General features: G+C 39.5%; 1 protein-coding gene across 11 annotated transcripts in view; it reads left to right on the forward strand.

Annotated features, from left to right (window-relative positions):
• Positions 1-17187, forward strand: part of LOC112852253 (zinc finger protein 846) — a 54568-nt gene that overhangs the window by 18649 nt on the left and 18732 nt on the right. The gene's annotated exons all lie outside the window — the stretch shown is intronic.

Here is a 17187-nt window from a genome sequence, read left to right on the forward strand (position 1 = left end):
GAAAAAAAAAGTAAATATTGCAGCTTTTTGGGGAAGCACTCTCTGCCCCCCAAAAAGAGATCTTTAAATTTTATGTACAGAGCAAGTTCCAGGTATAGAAACCATAGTGCTCTTAGATTACTTATTGATTTTAAAAACAACAAATCCCTAGGTTCGGGGGAGAAAATAAAAGGTAAATAAATAAAAAAATGTTTATACATAATATTGTAATATAGAATTGAAATAAATTCTATAATCATTAAAACAAAGTCCCATTATTAGGTCCAATTAGAATTCCAAAATGTGTATATTAAAATTTCATATACTGGGGCGCCTGGGTGGCTCAGTTGGTTGGGTGACTGACTTCGGCTCAGGTCATGATCTTACAGTTTGTGGGTTCGAGCCCTGCGTCGGATTCTGTGCTGACAGCTCAGAGCCTGGAGCCTGTTTCGGATTCTGTGTCTCCTCCTCTCTCTGCTCCTCCCCTGCCCACGCTCTGTGTCTCTCTGTCTCTCAATAATAAACGTTAAAAAAAAAAAAATTTTTTTTTTAAATTTTCATATACTAAGAATTTATATAACTTGGTTATATATGTAATAATCAAATGTATGATCACTATGTGATAGAATTTATATACTCAAAAAATATGTAAGAAAAAGATAAAAGGGACATTGATTGGCTTTTGTGCCTCTTCAACGTAATTTCTAAATTAACATTTGCTAAAATGCACTAATTGAAAAAGCTTCATAGACTTAATCAGTACTGTGGCTCAAACATAGTTATACCTGGGGATCACACCAAATGTAAACATTGTATCCATTATAATCTTTAAAAAGTAATTAAAAATAGAGGATTAATAGGTATGCCTCACTTGAACTGTAGTCTTGCCTGAATTTCCCTAATACCTACCTATTGCCTTAAAATGTATCATCTTGGATATATCTATGACAACAATAAATAATAAATGTAAATTAAGGTAACTCTTTGGCACTTACAAGTTTTGTTGATGAGATAGGACCCTGTGAATTCTTTGTTAAAATAATATGGCCCAACGTAAGTTACAACAAGGCCACCAAGGATTAAAACTCATATAAACCCCATTACTAAAGAGGTGTTTATCTCCACTGCTTCAAAGTTAAATAACCCAGTTTTGCCTTTTCTTAAAACTGAAAATAAGTGCATAAGTAGGTAAATCCATCCATCCATCCATCCATCCATCCATCCATCCATCCATCCATCGGCTACCTGGGTAGTAAACAGTAATGAGAGTTCATGGACTATATGAATTCCACTGCTAACCATCATATGTGATGGGGGCACAGTAGAATGTTACTGATTTCCATCTCTTAACCAGGATGTTGCTAATAAAAAATAGGACTCCACGGGGCTCCTGGAATGTTCAGTCTGTTAAGCATCCAACTCTTGGTTTCAGCTCAGGTCATGATCTCACAGTTTGTGAGTTCAAGCCCCACCTCGGGCTCTGTGCTGACAGTGTAGAGCCTGGTCGGGATTCTCTCTCCCTCTCTCTCTGTCCCTCCCCTGCTCTCTTCTCTTTCTCTCAAAATAAATAAATAAACTTAAGGATCCTGAGAAACATTGCACCCGGCCAAATTTCAGGCAGTCATCTTGGCTCTGGATATCCTGGTGAATAAATGGCCCTAGCTTCATGTTTATTATGAACTGTTGAGCCCTTGCCTAAAAATTGACCTCTTCAGGGCCAAGAACTCTGGGAATCTGTTGCCTCACAGATACCTAAATTACATATCTCTGCATGTATTGGAGGCCACAATACACAGTCTTGTCGGGTCACTCCGCATTTCCTTTGACGTTATTGACATTACTAATAGTAACCAAGGCACACATTTCATTTCTCAAAATACACAGTTTGATGGGGCACCTGGGCGGCTCAGTCAGCTAAGAGTCCAACTCTAGCTCAAGGCATGATCTCACAGTTCATGGGTTTGAGCCCCGCATCAGGCTCTCACACAGAGCCTGCTTCAGATCCTCTGTCTCCCTCTCTCTCTGCCCCTCCCCAGCTTGCGCTCTCTCTCACTGCCAAAAATAAATAAATAAACATTAAAGAAAATACACAATTCAAGGCTCTTTGAAAGGACATTGGTTAAAACTTTTATGTCCCTGATGGCTCACAGATAGCCAGTTTAATTGGAAGATAGAATGATCTAGTCCTTGCATTGTGCAGTTCTTTTTTATTATCAGGAAGTTGTGGGGGATCATTTATATTTGTGTATCAGGTTTTGGGGTTTTGTTTGTTTTTTGGTTCTCCAAGAATACTTGGTCACTTTTTTAAAATGTTTTTTAACACTTATTTATTTTTGAGAGACAGACCGTGAGTAGGGGAGGGGCAGAGGGAGGGGGAGACACAGCATCCAAAGCAGACTCCAGGCTGTGAGCTGTCAGCACAGAGCCAGATGTGGGGCTTGAACCCAGGAACGGTGAGATCATGACCTGAGCTGAAGTCGGGCACTTAACTGGCTGACCCCCCCAGGCGCCCCTACTTGGTCACTTTTGATTAGACATTTGCTGAATCTAAATCATTTTTAGAATTGTAGTATTTTTTAATTAATTAAAAAAATTTATTTTAGAGAGAGGGAGAAAGAATGCAAGGAGGGGAGAGGGGCAGAGGGAGAGTGAGAGAATCTTAAGCAGGCTCCATGCAACATGCAGAGCCTGACTTGGGGCTTGATCCCACAACCCTGGGATCATGACCTGAGCCAAACTCAAGAGTTAGGTGCTCAACTGAGCTACCCAGATGCCCAAGAATTGCAGTATTTTTTGTATTGGGCTTTCCAATTCAAGACCAAGATGATTCTCCCCATTTAAGTTTTCTTCAAAGGGGTTCAATATTTTGTAATTTTCTCCCCACAAAAGCTGTGCATGGTTTTAGATCTAGTGTTAAGCATTTAAAAATTTTTCTTAGTATAATTTTATCACACATGTATTTCATGCATTTTAATTTAGATTTTCTGATTGTCAGTATACAAAATGCAGGTGGTCTTTATATATTGAAATATATCTAGCAGCCTTGCTAAATTTTCTTTAAAATTCTTATTTTTGGGACGCTTGGGTGGCTCAGTCGGTTAAGCGGCCGACTTCGGCTCAGGTCATGATCTCTCGGTCCGTGAGTTCAGGCCCCGTGTCGGGCTCTGTGCTGACAGCTCAGTCTGGAGCCTCTTTCGGATTCTGTGTCTCCCTCTCTCTGACCCTCCCCTGTTCATGCTCTGTCTCTCCCTGTCTCAAAAATAAATAAAACATTAAAAAAACCAATTTCTTAATAAAAAAAATTCTTATTTTTATGTATTCTTTTGGGTTTCCCACATAGGCAATTGCATCATTTTAACGTTTATTTATTTTTGAGACAGAGAGAGACAGAGCACGAACGGAGGAGGGTCAGAGAGAGAGAGACACAGAATCTGAAACAGGCTCCAGGCTCTGAGCTGTCAGCACAGAGCCCGACCCAGGGCTCGAACTCACAGACCGCGAGATCATGACCTGAGCCGAAGTCGGCCGCTTAACCGACTGAGCCACCCAGGCGCCCCCAATTGCATCATTTTAAATAACGACAGTTTTAATTTTCCACTTCAATCCTTAGATCATTTGTATTTTTTCTTGTTTTACTGACTAAATAAAATCTCCAGAAAAATAATGACTGGAAGTCATTAAATCGGCATACCTCTCGTTAATATCAATGGGATATACATTCCATCTTTACCATTTGCTTTAATGTTGTTATAAGTTTTATCTTTCATAGTTTAGGGAGGCTTTCTCATGAATGATCACTGAGATAATTATGTGCATTCCTCTGATTCCTCTGAAATGATGAAATTTGTTCCCTGATCTAATTCAAGTCCTTAGAATTGTTCCTCCCTATGATAGATACCCAGTATTTGAATGAATAAATGTATAAAAGGACCCTTTAAAAAATAGGGGCGCCTGGGTGGCGCAGTCGGTTAAGCGTCCGACTTCAGCCAGGTCACGATCTCGCGGTCCGTGAGTTCGAGCCCCGCGTCGGGCTATGGGCTGATGGCTCGGAGCCTGGAGCCTGTTTCCGATTCTGTGTCTCCCTCTCTCTCTGCCCCTACCCCATTCATGCTCTGTCTCTCTCTGTCCCAAAAATAAATAAAAAAAAAAAAACGTTGAAAAAAAAAATTAAAAAAAAAATAAAAAACAAATGTGGTGAATTGATTGAATTTCCAATGTTAGAGCAACCTTGTAATTCTAGGGAAACACAACTTGGACATAAAGAATTACAATTTTTAAAGTTTATTTATTTTGACAGAGAGAGAGTGCACACACACACACACACACACACACACATATGCATGAGTGGGGGAAGGGCAGAGAGAGGGAGGGAGAGAATCCCAACCAGGTTCTGCGCCACCAGCTCAGACCCCAGTTTAGGGCTTGAACTCATGAACTGTGAGGTCATGACCTGAGGTGAAACCAAGAACTGGTCGCTCAACCAACTGAGCCACCCAGGCACCCCTAAAGAATTATATTTTTCAATTTTCTTTAAAAAAATTTTTTAATGTTTATTTTTGAGAGTGAGAGAGTATGAGATTGCGGGGGAGGGGCAGAGAGAGAGGGAGACATAGAATCTGAGGCAGGGTCCAGGCTCCAAGCTTGGAGGGGAGGTGTCAGCACAGAGGCTGACACGGGGCTTGAACCCACGAACTGTGAGATCATGACCTGAGCCAAAGTTGAACGTTTAATGACTGAGCCACCCAGGTGTCCCATATTTTTAAATTTTTGGAATGTATTCTATGTGCTGGTATTTTAGAGATTTTTGTATGTTTGATTAACATTAGCATGTAATATTCTTTTCTTACTCCATCTGTTTTTTACGTGAACATAGGAGTATTCCCCTACCCTTAAAAAATTTTTTTTTAACGTTTATTTATTTTTGAGACAGAGAGAGACAGAGCATGAATGGGGGAGGGTAAGAGAGAAGGAGACACAGAATCTGAAACAGGCTCCAGGCTCCGAGCTGTCAGCACAGAGCCTGATGAGCGGCTCGAACTCACGGACTGGGAGCTCATGACCTGAGCCAAAGTCGGCCGCTTAACCGACTGAGCCACCCAGGCGCCCCACCCCTTTTTAAAATTTGTATTAATTTAAGTAATCTCTATGCCCAACATGGAGCTCAAACTCACCACCAGAGATCAAGTGTCACATGATCCTCTGACAGCTAGCCAGGTGCCTTCCCCCTTTTTATAAACTTTAAAAGTATTTCCAGGGGCGCCTGGGTGGCGCAGTCGGTTAAGCGTCCGTCTTCAGCCAGGTCACGATCTCGCGGTCCGGGAGTTCGAGCCCCGCGTCAGGCTCTGGGTTGATGGCTCGGAGCCTGGAGCCTGTTTCCGATTCTGTGTCTCCCTCTCTCTCTGCCCCTCCCCCGTTCATGCTCTGTCTCTCTCTGTCCCAAAAATAAATAAAAAACGTTGAAAAAAAAATTAAAAAAAAGTATTTCCATATGATCAGAATGGTTTCTTTCATATAAGAGAAAATTCACTGGCTAGATTATCTGCATCTGGAGTAGCTGTCACCAGTTATTGTGGTTTGTTTTCTTGGAATGATTTTGAAGCAAGCATCAGATGCTGTTATGTTTTTGAGGACTGCTGTGGTTTCCAGTTTCATCTTAAGTCAGTGTGCGCGAGTTGTGTTTTTACAGGAAGTTTCCTATTTCAAAGTTAGACTCAAGATTCAGAATATTTTCTTATAATGTAGTATTTGTGGATTTTGTAAATATTGACTATCTGTTTCCACATTCTGTCTAGTTTATCCATTAGAGACCATAGCATGTTAGTAACAGTCGTTTTAAATTCCCGGGTTGACCATTCCAACATGCCTGCCATTTCTGAGTCTAGTTCTGATGTTTGTACCATCTCTTCAAAATGTATTTTTTTCCCTTTTAGTGTGTTTTACATTTTTTTCATAGTTGATTATAAACAACTAGGTAAACAAAACTGCTGTAAGTAAGACTTTAGCTATCTGATAGTAGTAAGGTTTGGTGGAAAGGGAAGCACTGTATAGACCTATGAGTAGATCTCATTCTCTGGTGACGTTTTGCCTCTGAATTGTGAATTTCACACGTGGTCCTGTTTTTCTCCCTCTTTGGTGGGATGGGATTGCCGGAGTTGGCTGGAGGTGTTTTCCCTCTCCCACGTGGAGGTTATCTGGGGGTGGAGTTGTGTCTATCCCTTCCTGCAGGTGAGTTAGGCTCCCATAAATCCCCAGCAGGTCAGACTCCGGTTAAATAGTTTCTCGTGAGGGCCGACCTCGTTAAGAGGGTTAGGATGCTCTGGCGTTTAACAACATGATTCCTTTTACCTTCACCCTTCCAGAAGTTTGAGGGAATTTTCTCCAATATTCGTGGTGAGAAGCTGCTTGAGCTCCTACAGGTAAAATCCACAAATGGGGGTGGGGGGGTGGGGTGGGATGTGCTGTCAATAACTGGAATTTTTACCTGTCAGATTTGCCCTTGCTGGCCTCCACCAATTTGTCTGTTACATTTCAGCGTTCTCTATTTTGGTACTTGTTGCCACAGAGGTTTGTGGTCATTGGTTTCTATCTAGAATGCTGTGATTCAGTTGCTTGTACTTCTCCAATTTGGGAGGCACTGTTTGCCCTGAAACCCCCATTTCTCTTCTGGGTGTAGAAGAATTTTTGAGGGGCACCTGGGTGGTCCTGTTGGTTAAGCGTCCAAAATTGGAGAGACCTTGTTAAAGTCTCATGAACCATGAGGTTGTGACCTGAGCTGAAGTCAGATGCTTAACCCACTGAGCCACTCGGGTGCCGCTTTTATCCCCCTTTTCTTGCAGGGCAAAGCACAGGCCAAGGAGCAAGCCCAGAGTGATTCACGAATTCAAGCACTTACATTACAATGAAAAAAACCCTTACTGTCACGTACTTATACTTCACTCTTGTCATACACAAGCCCAAGCTCTGTTGCTCATATAATTCATTGGTTTGGGATTATATTCTGGACATTTTTAATACTTTGACACTCTGGGCCTTTAAATCCGATAGAGAATGCGGTCGCTTTCTTTTAGCGGGCAACTGACCAGGTAGAATCAGCTCAAGCGTTTCAGTCTGCGTTCTGCGGGTTGTGGTTTCAATGCGAAGTTTCACAACCTATGCAGCTTTCTTTATGTCTCTACCTAGAAGCCGTTCTACCTAGAGGGTCATCTAGCTTATGGTCCAGTTCTCAAGGTCTTGGTCCAGTTCTCAAGGTCTTTGGTGTGTCTCACGGCTGCCACAAGATCTCTTGAAGGCTGCGGTATAAAAAAATGCAGAAAACAAAAAACTGGTATTTCTGTCTCTCACTTAAGACTGAGAGCCTGACTACCTGCTGCTCGTGCCAAGATCTGAGGGCATCTTTGGGAACAAGGTCTGTTGTTGCTGATACCTACTTGTGGATTTTCAACTGCAATGAGTCCAGGCCAGGTTATACCAGAGGGGGAAAAACTGGTAAATTTGCTGCCTGTTTGGTGGTACTTTGAAATCTGAGGTTTTTCATCAGTCTACCTGCAATTATTTATTTATTTTTGGATTCCTCAAATAGCTGTTCCAGGCATTGTGTCCAAGCTTTTTATACCTTCCTTCACTCGGTGGGACAGATGAGCCAAATTGTGTTTATTTCATCTTTTCCAAAACTAGAACTAATTTTTCCTGGTTTTGATTTTTCTCTCTCTCGATATTTTTTTTAAATTTTTAAATGTTTATTCATTTTTTGAGAGAGAGAACAAGCAGGGGAGGGACAGAGAGAGAGGGAGACACAGAATCCGAAGCAGGCTCCAAGCTCCAAGCTCCAAGCTGTCAGCACAGGGCCCGAGGCGGGACTTGAACTTATGAACTGTGAGATCATGACCTGAGCCAAAGTCAGATGCTTAACCGACTGAGCCACCCAGGTGCCCCTTAACCTTTTTTTTTGTTTGTTTGTTTTTTGTTTTTTTAGTGATTATTTATTTTTGAGAGAGACAGAGACAGCATGAGTAGGGGAGGGGTAGAGAGAGAGGGAGACACAGCATTAGAAGCAGGCTCCAGGCTCCAAGCTGTCAGCATAGAGCCCGACATGGGGTTTGAACCCATGAACTGCAAGATCATGACCTGAGCTGGAGTTGGATGCTTAACCGACTGAGCCACCCAGGCGCCCCTACCATACGTATTTTTTTTTTTGATTACTCTAGCACTGTATAATTTTGATAACAGTTTGAAATCAGAAAGTGTGATACCTCCAGCTTTGTTCTTTTGCCTCATGACTGCTTTGGTTATTCAAGGTCTTCTGTGGTTCCATTCAAATTTTAGGAATGTTTATTCTATTTCTGTGAGAAATGCCATTGGAATTTTGATAGGGATTGCATTGAATCTGTAGATTGCTTTGGATAGTATGGATATTTTCCAATCCGTGAGCATGTAGTATCTTTCCATTTCTTTGTCTTCAGTGCCTTTCATCACTGTCTTATAGTTTTCACCATACAGGTCTTTCACCTCCCTCATTAAATTTATTCCTAGATATTTTATTCTTTTTTTAAAAATATTTTATTTTTGGGGCACCTAGGTGGCTCAGTCGGTTGAGCATCTGACTTTGGCCAGGTCATGATCTCACAGTCTGTGAGTTCAAGCCCCACATCAGGCTCTGTGCTGACAGCTCGGAGCCTGGAGCCTGTTTCAGATTCTGTGTCTCCCTCCCTCTCTGCTCCTCCCCTGTTCATGCTCTGTCTCTCTCTGTCTCAAAGATAAATTTAAAAACATTTAAAAAATTTTTAAAAAGTATTTTATTTTTAAGTAATCTCTACACCCAGTGTGGGGCTCAAACTCACAACGCCAAGATCAAGAGTTGCATGCTCTACTGACTGAGCCAGCCAGGCGCCCCTAGGTAATTTATTCTTTTTGATGCAATTGTGCATGTGACTGTTTTCTTAATTTCTCTAACAATTCATTATTAGTGTACAGAACACAATAGATTTTTGTATATGGATTTTGCATCCTGCAACTTTACTTAATTCATTAGTTCTAATAGTTTTTTGGTGGAGTCTGTAGGGTTTTCTATACATCCTATCATGTCATCTGCAAATAGTGACATTTTTACCTCTTCTGTTCCAATTTTGATGCATTATTTTTTCTTGCTCTAGCTAGGACTTCCAATACTATGTTGAATAAAAGTGAGGAGAGTGGGAGTTGCTGCTTTTTTCCTGATCTTACAGGAAAAACTTTCAGCTTTTCCCCAGAGTATGATGGTATTTATGGGCTTGTCATAAATTGCCTTTATTATGTTGAGGTACATTCCCTGTATTCCCACTTTGTTGACAGTTTTTATCATGAATCAGTGTTGGGTTTTATTAAGTGCTTTTTTTTTGCATCTATTAAAATGATCATATGGGTTTTTTTGTGATTTTTAAATTGATTTTCTTATTTTTTTAATGTTTATTTATTTTTTAATTTTTTTTTAACGTTTATTTATTTTTGAGACAGAGAGAGACAGAGCATGAACAGGGGAGGGGCAGAGAGGGAGACACAGAATCTGAAACGGGCTCCAGGCTCTGAGCTGTCAGCACAGAGCCCGACGCGGGGCTCGAACCCACGGACCGTGAGATCATGACCTGAGCCGAAGTCGGACGCTTAACCGACTGAGCCACCCAGGCGCCCCTTTAATGTTTATTTTTGAGAGAGAGCATGAGTGGGCGAGGGGCAGAGAGAGAGAGAGAGAGGGAGAGGATCTGAAGCGGGCTCTGTGCTGACAGCAGAGAGCCTGATGTGGGGCTTGAACTCATGAACGGTGAGGTCATGACCTCAGCCAAAGTCACACTTTAGGTGACTGAGCCACCCAGGTGCCCTTTTTTGTGATTTTTTAAAAGTTTTTAATTTCAGTTACTGTAGTGCTATATTATTTTCAGGTGCACAAGATAGTAATTCATATGTTTTTTACCCTTCATTTTGCTAATGTGGTGTATTATATTGATTTGCAATGTTGAACCATCCTTGCATCCCTAAGAATAAATTCCACTTCATTGTGTAGTAAGATCCTTTGACTATATTGTCAATTTGCTGAAATTTTATTGAAGGATTTTTCATCTTTATTCATCAGGAATATAGGCTTGGAATTTTCTTTTCTTGTGGCACCCTTGTTTGGTTTTGGTATCAAGATAATGTCGGTCTTATAAAGTGAACTTAGAAGTGTTCCCTCCTCTTCTGTCTTGTGTAGGCTTAAGAAGAATTGGAATTCATTCTCCTTTAAGTGTTAGAATTCACTAGTGAAGCCAGCTGATCCTGGACTCTTGTTTGTCGGGATGTTTTTGATTCTTGATTCAATCTTGATCTGCTAGATTTTTAAATTCTTTATGACTCAGTCTTGGTAGGTTGTATATTTCTAGGAATTCAACCTTTTTTTTTTTTCCAGGTTGTCTAATTTGTCGGCATATAATTGTTTATGGTAGTCTCTTAAGAATCTTTGTATTTCTGTGGTATATGTGGTATATTTTGTGGTATATTTTTGTTTCCTCGTCATTTCTTTTTTTTTTTTTTTAAGTTTATTTATTTTGAGAGAGGAGAAAGAGAGAGAGAGAATCCCAGGCGCTGCCCTATCGGCATGAGCAGGATGCAGGGTTTGATCTCATGAACCTGTAAGATCATGACCTGAGCCAAAACCTAGAGACACTTAACCAACTGAGCCACCCAGGTGCCCCTCCTCTTCATTTCTCATTTGAGTCTTTTCTTTTTCTTGATGGGTCTAGCTGAAGGTTTGTCAGTTTTGTTTATCTTTCAAAAGAGAGAGCTCTGGGTCTCACTGATCATTTGTATTGTCTTTTTAGTCATTATTTCATGTCTTTCTGCTCTGTTATTTCCTTCCTTGTATCACTCAGCCTTCATTTTTTTCTTTTTTATTGAGTATAACTATCATACAACATTATACCAGTTGCAAGCATACAACATATTGATTTGACAATTCTGCATATTACTTGATGTGCACCACAATAATTGCAGCTACCATGTGTCATCATACAGTGTTATTACAAATTCTTGACTGTATTTCTCATACTATATATCTCTGTGACTTATTTATTTTATAAGTAGAAGGTTGTATCTCTTAATCTCTTTTATCTGCTTCACCCATCTCCCTTCAAACTTCCCTTCGGCAAACACCTGTTCTCTGTATTTCAGTTTGTTTCTTATTTTGTTTTTGTTTTTGTATTCCACGTGTAAGTTAGGTCATATGGTATTTCTCTTTCTCTATCTGACTTATTTCACTTAGCATAATGCCTTTAGGTCCATCCATGTTATCACAAATGGCATGATCTCATTTTTTTTTTTTTTTACTGACTTACATTCCATTGTGTGTGTATACAGTTTGTTTTCTGTATTTATGATTCTGATTTTGCTTTTTGTTCATTTTTTAAAAGATTCTATTTATGAGAGAATCATGATAATTGTCTTTATCAGTATGAGTTATTTCACTTAGCATAATACGATCTGCGTCCATCTATGTTGTCTGAAATGGCACAATCCCATCCTTTTTTATGGCTGCATAATATTCCATTGTGTATGTATACCTCATTTTTTTTTTCCATTGGTCTATAGATGGGACACTTAGGTTGCTTCCATGTCTTCGCCATTGTAAATAATGCTGCAGTAAACATAGGGGTGCACACATCTTTTCAAATTAGTGTTTTAGTTTTCCCTGTGTGGGGAATTCTACCCACTAGTAGAATTATTGGATCATACGGTATTTCTGTTTTTAATTTTTTGAGGAACCTCCATACTGTTTTCCACAATGGCTGTACCAACTTACATTCCTACCAACTATGCACAAGGGTTCCTTTTTCTCCACATTCTCACCAACACTTGTTTCTTGCATTAAAACAATTTTTTTGATGTTTATTTTTTTGAGAGAGAGAGAGTGTGTGAGCAAGGGAGGGGCAGAGAGAGAGGGAGACACAGAATCTGAAGCAGGATGCAGGCTCTGAGCTGTCGGCACAGAGCCGCATGTGGTGCTCGAACTCATGTACCATGAGATCATGACCTGAGCCGAAGTTGGCCGCTTAACTGACTAAGCCACCCAAGTGCCCGTTTCTTGCATTTTTTATTTTAGCCATTCTAACAAGTGTGAGGTGATATTTCATTGTGACTTTGATTTGCATTTCTTTTTTTTTTTTTTATGTTTATCTATTTTTGAGAGAGAGAGAGCAAGTGCAAAAGCAGGGGAGGGGCAGAGAGAGAGAGGGAGAGAGAGAGGGAGGCACAGAATCTGAAGCAAGCTCCAGGCTCTGAGCTGTCAGCACAAAGCCTGAAGTGGGGCTCAAACTCACGACCTCTGAGATCATGACCAAAATCAGATGCTTAACCAAGTGAGACACCCAGGCATTCTTGATTCACATTTCTTTGATGATTAGTGATATTGAACATCTTTTCATGTCTCTGTTGGCCATCTATATATCTTCTTTGGAAACATGTCTATGTCCACTTTTTAAACTTTTTTTTTTTTTTTTTTTTTGAGTGAGAGAGAGAGCATGAGTTGGGTTCCATGCTCAGTGCAGAGCCTGACATGGGTGCAATCCCACGACCCTAGGATCATGACGTGAACCAAAATCAAGAGTCTGATGCTCAACCAGCTGAGCCATCCAGGCACCTCTACTCATTTTTAAATCAGATTGTTTGGAGTTTTTTGGTGTTGAGTTGTATAAGCTCTTTTTATATTTTTATATTTTTCAATGTTACCTCCTTATCAGATATATCATTTGCAAATATCTTCTCCCATTCCCTAGGTTGCCTTTTATTTTGTTTATCATTCCTTTTGCTGTGCAAAACCTTTTTATTTCATTGTAGTCCCACTAGTTTATTTTTGCTTTTGCTTTCTTTATCCTAAGAGACCTATCCACATGACTCTTGATTTTGGCTCAGGTCATGATCTCATGGTTCATGAGATTGAGCCCCACTAACAGCTTGGACTTGGGGTTCTCTCTCTCCCTCTCTGCCCTTACCCCGTTTGCACACACTCTCTCCCAAATAAACATTTAAAAAAAACCTCCAGTCTTTAAGCTCCACTAGTTGCAGAAACACAAAAATCAGCCCCTCTCATTTTTCTTTCTTTTAAAAAAAAAAAAAATTTTTTTTAACGTTTATTTATTTTTGAGACAGAGAGAGACACAGCATGAACGGGGGAGGGTCAGAGAGAGAGGGAGACACAGAATCGGAAACAGGCTACAGGCTCTCTGAGCTGTCAGCACAGAGACCGACACGGGGCTCGAACTCACAGACCGCGAGATCATGACCTGAATCGAAGTCAGATGCTTAACCGACTGAGCCACCCAGGCGCCCCTCATTTTTCTAGCCAATGGCTCTGGGGAAATGTTCTCCCTTGTGTTCCCTTATGTGCTCCTCCTCTCTTGCCCTCTCCGCCTTCTGTGTGATCACAGCATCTGTGATCCATTTCCCCAAACCATGTCTCCCCACTTCCTACCCTCTTCCATGTGGCTTCTTCTCTCCCTTCAGTTGTGGAGTTTATTCTGTCAGTCTTCAGGTTGATATATGGGGTATTCAGAATGATTTGGCAGCTACCTAGTTGTGTTTGAAGGACAAAATGAGCTGAGCATCCTCCTACTATGCTGCCATCTTCTACTAAGGTATACCTTGTTGATTTTTTAAAATGCTTTCTTGGGGTGCCTGGGTGGTTCAGTTGGTTGGGCATCTGCTTCAGCTCAGGTTGAGATCTCACTGTTCATGGGTTCAATCCCCACATTGGGCTCTGTGCTGACAGCCCAGAGCCTGGAGCCTGCTTCAGATTCTGTGTCTCACTCTCTCTCTCTGACTCCCGCCCCTGCTGGCACTCTCTCTCTCTCAAAAATAAATAAACATAAAATAATTTTTTAAATGCTTCCATTAATTCATTTATTCATTCAAATAATAGGCACCTAACGCAGGTACAGTTCTACATACTTGAATAATTTCAGTGAACAAATATCTTAGAGGAATAAAGGGAATGCATTTAAGAAGTTCAGAAGGCATTCAGGAGAAAGCCTACCCAAACTATGAGAAGTAGGGTAATAGGATTACTAAAAGCCTTTACAACAACCTACAAAATAAATGGTAAAGATGGAAAGCACATCCCATTAGGATGAATAAAAACACAAATATGCTGTTTTTACTACTTTCTAGTCATCAATGTACTGGAAGTATTGTTCTATTGGTATCAGGAAAAATATATAAAGTAAGAATTAGTATGAAAAAAAAAACCCTGTAATTAGTTATAGATAATATGATTGCCTATGTGTCAAACCAAAACAACACCTAAAAATTAGAATTTTAAAGTTTACTAAGGTAGCTGGATAAAATACAATACACAATCAGAAAAATTAAAAGGTATAACATTTAAAAGTAAGATAATTACACTACTCACAATATACAAGATATGGAAAAAACTCATGTCCATCTATAGATGAATACATAAGATGTGATATGTATGTATTGTAGAATATTATTCAGCCATAAAAAGAAGGAAATCCTGTTATTTGCAACCACATGGATACACCTGAAGGACATTCTGCTAAGTGAAATAATCCTTACAAAAGGCTAGGTGGGGTGGGGGTGGGGTGGAAGTAACAGGAAATGTAGATCAAGGGCACAAAATCTCAGTTATGTAGGATGAATAGATTCTGGAGATCTAATGTATAGCAAGGTGAATATAAAAGTTTATTAAATGTTAAGAACAAATTGTAAGAAATTGGGCTAGCTTTATCTTTTTTTTCCTTTTGTTTCTTTAAAAAAAAAAAAGAATTGTAAAATATTGAACTCCACTGAAGAAGACATAAATATATAGGAAGAAACACCATGGTTTTTGTAAAGTCCAATACCAGAAACTCAAATTCTCCTTACAATGATTTAGAGATTCAGAGATTCAGCTAACATCTCATCAAAAGTAGACTAAGCATTAGATGAAATTAACAAACTGACATAAAACTATATATGGATCTCCCGCAACTAATTATAAATGGGAAAATAAGACTTGTACAAGTAAAAACCAGACATCTACCGTATTTTACCAAAGTAATCAAAACTAACATTAACAATGTTGGAATAAATGACTTCATTGGCTTCTGTCTAGGTGCTATCTTTGATATATATGTCTCTTTTTTGATATTCAGCCAAAAATATAAAACATGAATTTTTTTTTTATATAAAACATGAAGGTTAAAAAAGAAACAGCAGTTGAAAGATATTCAACAAAGGAAACTGCTGTGTTCTTAAAAATTGTCTATATCATAAAAGACAAAGTTAAGGAAAATATTTGAAGTTGGTTAAAGTACCATGGCCATTGAAATCAATACATGGCTTTGAACTGAAGGATAAATTTTACCATAAGAACATGAAACAGCTGATAAAAGCAATATGGACTATAAATCAGATAACACTCTTGTGCTTCAGAAACACCTACTGAAAATAATACGGGGTTAAAGAGGCATGGTGAATGCAACTTACCCTTGAACATTTCAGGAGGAAAATACACATGTATGAGAAGAAATAGGAGAGCAAGAATGAATGAGAAAGAAGTAGCAAAACTTTAAGAATTAGTGAATCTGAGTAGTTATATTGGAGTCCTTTGTACTAGTCTACCAACTTTTTCTCTAACTCTGCTGTAATTTCCAAATTCTAGCAAAGAACCAAGGAAAGACAGCATTCCTTAAGAATAATGGCACTCTGGAAACCAATTTGACAATAAATTATATTTAATATTAAAAAAAGTAAAAACCAAAACTGCAAAAAAAAAAAAAAAAAAAAAAAAAAAGGAATAATGCCACAAAAAAAAGCACTCTCCAGCATTAAGAGACACAGTAAAGTTAGTATAATGAAGGCAAGAGGTAGTCATGCAGAGATGAGTCCCAACTGACCAAAGGAATAAAATACAGTGTTCAGAACAGATCCAAATTGATATGGATTTTTCTCCTGATGGCTGATGTTACACTCCAAATCAGTAGAGAAAAGCAAACTTTTAAAAAAATGGTTTTTTTTAAACTCACTATATTTATTATTTTTTAATAATTTAAGGGGAGCCTGGGTGGCTCAGTCAGTTGAACCTCCAATTTCAACTCAGGTCATGATCTCACAGTTCATGACTTTGAGCCCCACACTAGGCTCGCTGCTGTCAGTGCAGAGCCTGGTTCGATCCTCTACCCGGCTCTCTCTGCCCCTCCCTGCTCATGCTCTCCCCCTCCAAATAAATAAACATTAAAAAATAAAGTTTTCATTTAAATTCCAATTAATATACAGTGTAATTGTAGTTTCAGGTGTACAAATAGTGATTCAACAATTCCATACACCACCTGGTGCTCATCACAAGTGCATTACTTAATCCCCATCACCTGTTTCATCCATCCCCCCCCCCCTACCCATTTCCCCTCTAGTAACCATCAGTTTGTTCTCTATAGTTAAGAGTCTGTTTATGGGGTGCCTGGGTGGCTCAGTCAGTTCAGCATCCGACTTCAGCTCAAGTCGTGATCTCTCAATTTGTGGGTTCCAGCCCCACATCGGGCACTGTGCTGACAGATCAGGGCCTGGAGCCTGCTTCAGATTCTCTGTCTCCCTCTCTCTCTGCCCTTCCTCCACTTGCACTGTCCCTCTCAAAAATAAACACTAAAAAAAAGTCTTGCTTTGCCACTCCTTTCCCCCCCCCCCCTTGCTCGTTTGTTTTCTTAAATTATACAGATAAGTGAAATCTGATATTTGGCTGAGTTATTTCGCTTAGCATAACACTCTCCAGCTCCATCCATATTGTTGCAAATGGCAAGATTTCATTCCTTTTTATGAATAGTATTCCTTTGTTACAGATACCACATCTTCTTTATCCATTCATCAATGTACACTTGGGCTGTTTCCATAATTTGACTATTACAGATAGTGCTGCTATAAAGAGGTGCATTTGAAATAATACTTTTGTATTCTTTGGGTAAATACCAAGTAGTGCGATCACTGGATCACAGGGTGGTTCTACTTTTAACATTCTGAGGACCCTCCATACTGCATTCCCACCAAAGTATACAAGAATTCTCCTTTCTCTGTGTTCTCAGAGAAAGGCAAAATTTTCAATACACAGTCTTGTGACAATTTTATGTTCATGGTGGATGAGACAAAATTAGACATATTGGTAACAAAAAGAAAAGCCAATTCTAAATGGATTAAGCACATGAATGAGAAACAAAAAGT

The sequence above is a fragment of the Puma concolor genome, chromosome A2 (assembly GCF_028749965.1).
Source record: "Puma concolor isolate L17-30 chromosome A2, mPumCon1.1.hap2, whole genome shotgun sequence".
NCBI lineage: Eukaryota > Metazoa > Chordata > Mammalia > Carnivora > Felidae > Puma > Puma concolor.